Source organism: Strix aluco, chromosome 2 (genome assembly GCF_031877795.1).
Source record: "Strix aluco isolate bStrAlu1 chromosome 2, bStrAlu1.hap1, whole genome shotgun sequence".
In the NCBI taxonomy this organism is placed as follows: domain Eukaryota; kingdom Metazoa; phylum Chordata; class Aves; order Strigiformes; family Strigidae; genus Strix; species Strix aluco.
The window spans coordinates 76,509,680-76,516,083 of record NC_133932.1 but is presented as its reverse complement, the minus strand read 5'-3'; the positions used below and the strand labels follow the sequence as shown (position 1 = coordinate 76,516,083).

The window sequence follows — 6,404 nt, the reverse complement described above, 5'->3', positions numbered from 1 at the left end:
CCATTTAATATGGTACTCTTTACCTGAATAATTCAGTGTGACATGTAGCTTCCAGATATGCAACTTGAATTCCAAAACTAGTTCATATGTGCACAACAGTTCTCAGTAAGTCACTGAAGGTTTTGCATTTTTAAAACATAAACTCCTAGTAGTGAAGGGGGGAAAAAAAAAAGCATTCTTGATGCACACGGAAAAGGAAACACGAAATTCAAGTTCTGGATAAGGTCTGAATGTTTATAGATTACAATTGAATCTATACTTATATTTGTTATCTTTTCCTTCAATTTAAGCCAGCTGAACTGGATAAGAAGAGTGTCAAAGATGCACAGTGTGCAGTGATTGGACTTTTGTCTGCATTCATCAAAGGGACCTGCTCTGGTGAAAACCTGAGGTGCTAAACTGTTATCAACTATTATTTCTTTCTAGTATGCATAAATTAATATAACCTTAATGTATGTAACAGGAATGCATAGGGCACATGGGAGGAGAGGTCCTGCAGAAATAGGCATGGGTTGAGGAGCCTCTCTGCAGTTTGCAAGGGCTGTGAGCATGCTCAGCCTTCCTCTTTGCCACCTTGTCACTCCATCGCTGGGCAGACCAACCAGTGCTGTGCAGAACACTGGAAGAGAGTCACAGACAAGGAGAGACGTGTCCAAAGGAGGCAGATACAGTTCTTTCTGCAGTAAGATATGTCTTGCTGCAAGTGTGTGCAGGGCTACTCTGTGCCTGGGCTTCCCAGAAGTGGCTTCGTTTGCTGCCTTTGGACTTTGTCCAAGTGCAATCTAAGGATAAGGGGGTGGCAGCTCAGGATTTCCAACTGCCTGGCAATGTGGCATGAGTTGCTGTTGGGTGTTTGTAGTGTGCGCATGCATGAGTTTTACAGCTGGAGTGCGCTGGGTCTGACGTGCACCAGCTGCACCATGTTTGCTGTGCACGTCCTATGCATGCAGCAAGTGGGAGCCTGGGCACAGCGTGTTACCCCGAGGAGTGTCGCTGTAGTGCCAGAGGTCTTTGCCACTCCTTTTGGTTCAGAAAATCCAGATAAGTGGGATTTCTTAGTCCTGTGTGCATGTGTAACTGCCTGATTTCATCTGAATGAGCTTTGACCATGGATAGAAAAAAAAAGGTTCTTCTGAATCACAGATTAAATTACATCATGAGATTCTCAAATAGGGCTTTTGAAGAAAAACTTAACATTATATCATAACAAAACAATCTCTTAGAATGCTTAACAGTTGAGCTCTGTAGCTAAATTGCATTTTCTGCAATATCAAGCCATTGCTACAAGAAAGAAAGCAGGAAGAAAATAATAGCAAATCATACTGATGCTGTAAGCAGCACAGAGTACAAGAATGGAAAAGCACAACATTATTGTTTCTTACCACTTCTCTTAATGTCTCATGAAGTTCATTTGTATGACCTTTAGCTACTTTTAGTTGATGATATATGGTATAGTATTCTTGGGCAGAGAGTAAGTCAGTTAATCTTTCTGTCAGAGGGGTACTCTTGCAATTCACATGGTAGCTGGAATTAGAAACTGGTAAAACTACAGACGAGATGTCATGTTCTGCAGTGAGGAGGCTTATTAATTTTATCCATGCTGGTGCTCTAGAATTGACCATCTGGTTCTGTAAATAACAAAATTAATTTATGTGTTGACCAACTAGCAGCAGTTTCCATTATGCTAAACACCTGTTATCACTTAAAGCCATTTTACTGAATATGATGCATTAGCTGTATATTATTGGTGCTAAGGATGCATACAAAAATATGTCATCCACTTACATGGTTCAGATGTTGCTTAAACAATCTATTGAATTTGCTGAGGAGCTTATGCAAGAAACAATTGTATTTAGGAGGATCACCAGCGAGCATTCTTAATTATCTTAAATATTTATGATTAATGCATTCAAAATACATTATCCTGGCTCTCGTGGTATAGGATGCATGTCAGAATGATTATATGTTGTATTCCAGTGACTCTTCCTGTTTATTTCAGGCTTTTGTCCAATAATTAAGGAGAAATACATGGAGATATTGTCATATTCTTATTACTGGCAGGTGAAAAATGATCCAGGGAAAACTGGTAGAATTGGCCACCAAATGTCACCAGATAAATCTTGCAATAGTCTCTCATTTAGACAGTGAGCAAGCTTTTAGTCTTTCAAGAAATGGTTTGTTGTTGCAATGATATTTTAGTTCCTAAACATCTGTGGTTTTACAATATTGTTTCATAGTGTTCCATGAAGGAAAAAGTCCTTCAGATGACAGGAAAAAAACCTTCAGACAACAGAAAACTTGATTTATGCTTTATTATTTTTGTGGAGTAAACTGAAGACTAGAAAACTTCCTGGGAAATTAGCGCTTATTATGGACAGAAATTTTGGGAAGGTGGGATGGCCTGTATACTGCCTCTGACTATTTTGCTCTTAGCCATCTGCAGAGCCACAAATAAAATCTTTTGTGTAGCACAATGGACCTCATCTCCTAATTTGTCCCAAACTGGGTAATCAGCAAGCCTCTTGTCTGAGGTCTAGACAGGAATCCAGTACCAAAATGAGAGATGGCAAAATTATCAGTTTAGAAAAGAGGCATATGTCTGTCTTCCAGCTAGATTTCAATATTTTTTTTCTGTATATTTTACTGGTGATTTGCTTTTCATATTTACTTTAAACAGCAACATAGGTTTTCTTTCACTTCAGCGCTTTCAGTCTCATTTCAATATATGTGAAAAGTTTGCTAGGAACATTCAGGTTCAATATGCTGTTAATTTTGTTAGGGCTTCATGTGTCTTGCAGTCCTGGCAGGATATGTGTAACAGTTAGATGTGTATAACAAAAACACAGTTAATTGAACTAGAAATTTTCATCCCACAACTGTTGTACAGCTATTGCTTATAATTTACTATTTTAGGAATATCCCTGAGTATTTTCTAGAAACATATGCAAGTGGTGTGACAAAGATAAAGGGCAATCAAACTTCTCTTCAATATACCCTCAAATGATTTTACAGGTTTAAAAGTCTTAGCTTATAGTAAAACAAACTAACACCATACAGTTGATGTATATGAAAGATTCCTTTGAATTTTATGATTTTATCCAGGAAAAAGAAGTTAAGGTGACCTGTCCAATGGCAATGTGGACTTCAGAAATTATTGTTCAGCAAGGAGGCATTCCTTTTTAAGTGATTGTCCATGAGGATCCTCAATTAATTTCAAATACAGCAAGCAGAAACATGAGCAGAAAGCAGGAATAGCAAAGAAGGAAGTCAAGCATGAACAAAGAGAAGCAAATAAAACTTTTCACTTTGTCTAATATTTAATTGCTCATCTCCCTCTTGGGTATGATAGAATGACAAGAGAAAGCAGAGGGCTCTGAATTTTAAATTTTTTCATGTGTGACACTGCTGTCTCTCTAGACATTCATGAAATACTGTTTAAAAATTGTTATATTAAATAAACTTAATGTTGATCAATTCAGATTGATACACCTTTTAGGATTTGAGATATTAAAATGTAGTAGTGACTACTGCATACTGATTGCAAAAAAACTTGTGTTGGAAGGGACATCTGGAGCTTTAGCCTCGATGTTGCTGACATGACCTTCTGTTAACATGGCACGACCTCATGTAGAACAGTGAAAACATAGAAATTAAAACAAAATTCAGAAGGAATTTCAGAAACTGACACACATAATTTTTAAAACAAAACAAATCAGAGAATATATTTTGCAGCAATCTCAAAATTTATTTTTATTTCAAATCAAAATAAAAAGACAAATATATTTTAAAGTTTTCTATTGTAAATAAAATTATTTTATTTTCAGTTAATTCTAAGGCATTTTCCTGGCAGTAGGTGGCAATATTCCCCTTATGGAGGTACACCTCTCCACTGACTTTAGAAGTAGTTGTGATGGCTCAGCAGTAAAGGCCTACATGCTTAGTAAAATGGATCTGAAAGGAGCTGTATGCCAAAAGTGCTTTTTCCATTTTTGTAAGTTTAAAGGGAGCCTGAGATGACCAGCTCAGATAAAAATGTCTACATCTGGTTGAAGGAAACCCATCCCAGAAGTGAAGCAGTATTGACAACCAGCTAAGGGGTAAAAACTTGTTATTAGTTTACAGTAATGGCAACATTTGGTGTACATTGACTGCTGATATTTTATTGCCAACAGGCTTTGGCCACAAAACCTGATCTTTTGTATATAAAAGCCCGTCTATACAAAGAGAAGAATCTACAAGATGTCTTGAAGAGGGAGGTTACAGTAAGTGAAACAACTATTCTTTTTTTTCCACGTGATTTTGCAACTAAATTAATGAACAAAAAAAAAACCTGTACTGTGGTATGCATTTGTCATAACTGTTCCTCAAGGACAAGGTGTCTATACAGACAAATGAAAAAAAAAAAGATGTAGAAAAATTGTATCTCTGAAGGTTTAAAATAAAAAGAGTCTTCCTGCCTCATTGTTTTATTGGGTTTTGGGTTTGTTCTGTTTTTGTTTGTTTGTTTTTAAAGTATTGTTTGTTTTTAAAGTTTGTTTGTTTTTAAAGTTTTGTTCTCCCGACAGATTGGAAATGGGCCAATGTGATGCCCATATATAAGAAGGGTTGGAAAGATGATCCGGGAAATTACAGGCCTGTCAGCTTGACGTTGGTGCCCGGGAAACTTATGGAGCAGCTCATCCAGGGTACCATCACACAACACATGTGGGACAACCAGATGATCAGGCCCAGTCAGCATGGGTTTATGAAAGACAGGTCCTGCTTGACAAACCTGATCTTCTACGACAGGGCGACCTGCTTATTGGATGAGTGAAAGGCTTTGGATTTTGTCTACCTTGACTTTAGGCTGCACGTGAGGCAGTGGAGTTGGAGTCGGACAATTTGCTGCAGGCTGGGATTAAACAGCAGTTGAAAACTTGTGTGGGCGAAGTTCTGCTGCATTTTCTTTACAGATAAGGATCTTATGTCAGGGTTGCACTGCTGAGGGACAAATTAAAATCAGAATCAGAGAGGGACCTGGGGGTGTTGATTGACAGCCGGCTGAACATGAGCCAGCAGTGTGCCCAGGTGGCCAAGAAGGCCAATGGTATCCTGGCTTGTATCAGAAATAGTGTGGCCAGCAGGGACAGGGAAGTGATCTTACCCCTGTACTCGGCACTGCTGAGGATGCACCTCAATTACTGTGTTCAGTTCTGGGCCCCTCACTACAAAAAGGACATTGAATTACTCGAGTGTGTCCAGAGAAGGGCAACGAAGCTGGTGAAGGGTCTGGAGCACAGGTCGTATGAGGAGCGGCTGAGGGAACTGGGAGTGTTTAGTCTGGAGAAGAGGAGGCTGAGGGGAGACCTCATCGCCCTCTACAACTACCTGAAAGGAGGTTGCAGAGAGCTGGGGATGAGTCTCTTTAACCAAGTAACAAGCGATAGAACAAGAGGGAATGGCCTCAAGTTGCACCAAGGAAGGTTTAGACTGGATATTAGGAAGCATTTCTTTACAGAATGGGTTGTGAGACATTAGAATGGGCTGCCCAGGGCAGTGGTGGAGTCCCCATCCCTGGAGGTGTTTAAGAGTCAAGTTGACATAGTGCTGAGGGATATGGTGTAGTTGAGAATGGTCAGTGTTAGATTAATGGTTGGACTAGATGATCTTCAAGGTCTTTTCTAACCTAGATGATTCTGTGATTCTGTGAAAGTAAATACTAGTCTTTTCTGGCGACAGTGCACATTTAATCAGCCCCATTCACTCTTCTTGAAGTAGACCAGAGGTAAGTGAAACTATCATCCATTTCTCCTGGCACTTTGGATTGATTTGAGAGTAAGACATTTGCTCTAGGGGAGAGAGGCATTGTGTCTGCACAGAGCTGAACAAATGTTTTTTAATTAATAATTTATTCAGCTCATGCGTTTCTTTGTCTGCATGCAACAGAACACCCCTGGGAAGATCACTGACGGCAGAGACTGAACTTGGGACCTTGAATCTGAAACCATGAATGCCTGCTGCCAAAAGCCTCATCTTTGTCTAACAAAGCTAGTTCGGCATCATAACCCCATGATGGGTTCCCCCACTCTAGAGAGTCTTGTTTCCCTGGATATCAGTCAATTACTGTTTTACTGGCTGACTGACACCCAGCCAAGTTCAATCTTTTATTAAGTAATTCATTAAATTATGTCGAGCCCATTTAGGTGACCCAAATTAACATAATGCTAATAATATACCGTGTTTAACAGAAGAAACACAAGATGCAGTTTTTCCCTGCCAAGTTTCTAGTCCAATATTTGCTTGGGTTACGGGGTCAGTGTGATAGACCGTGAGCAGTCATTTCTAGTCTCTGTCCCTCTCGAGGCAGCTCGTGTCCATCTCATAGGACCCCAAACTCCACTGGAGTTTACCCAGAAGAACAGAAC

General features: G+C 39.5%; 1 long non-coding RNA gene across 1 annotated transcript; it reads left to right on the top strand.

Moving 5' to 3' along the window:
* The first annotated feature begins 319 nt into the window (after positions 1-319).
* On the top strand, positions 320-4,922 carry LOC141920236 (uncharacterized). Its single transcript, XR_012622267.1, has 3 exons — positions 320-391; positions 4,173-4,262; positions 4,566-4,922. It is a non-coding gene; the product is annotated as an uncharacterized LOC141920236 (long non-coding RNA).
* Positions 4,923-6,404: the final 1,482 nt, after the last annotated feature.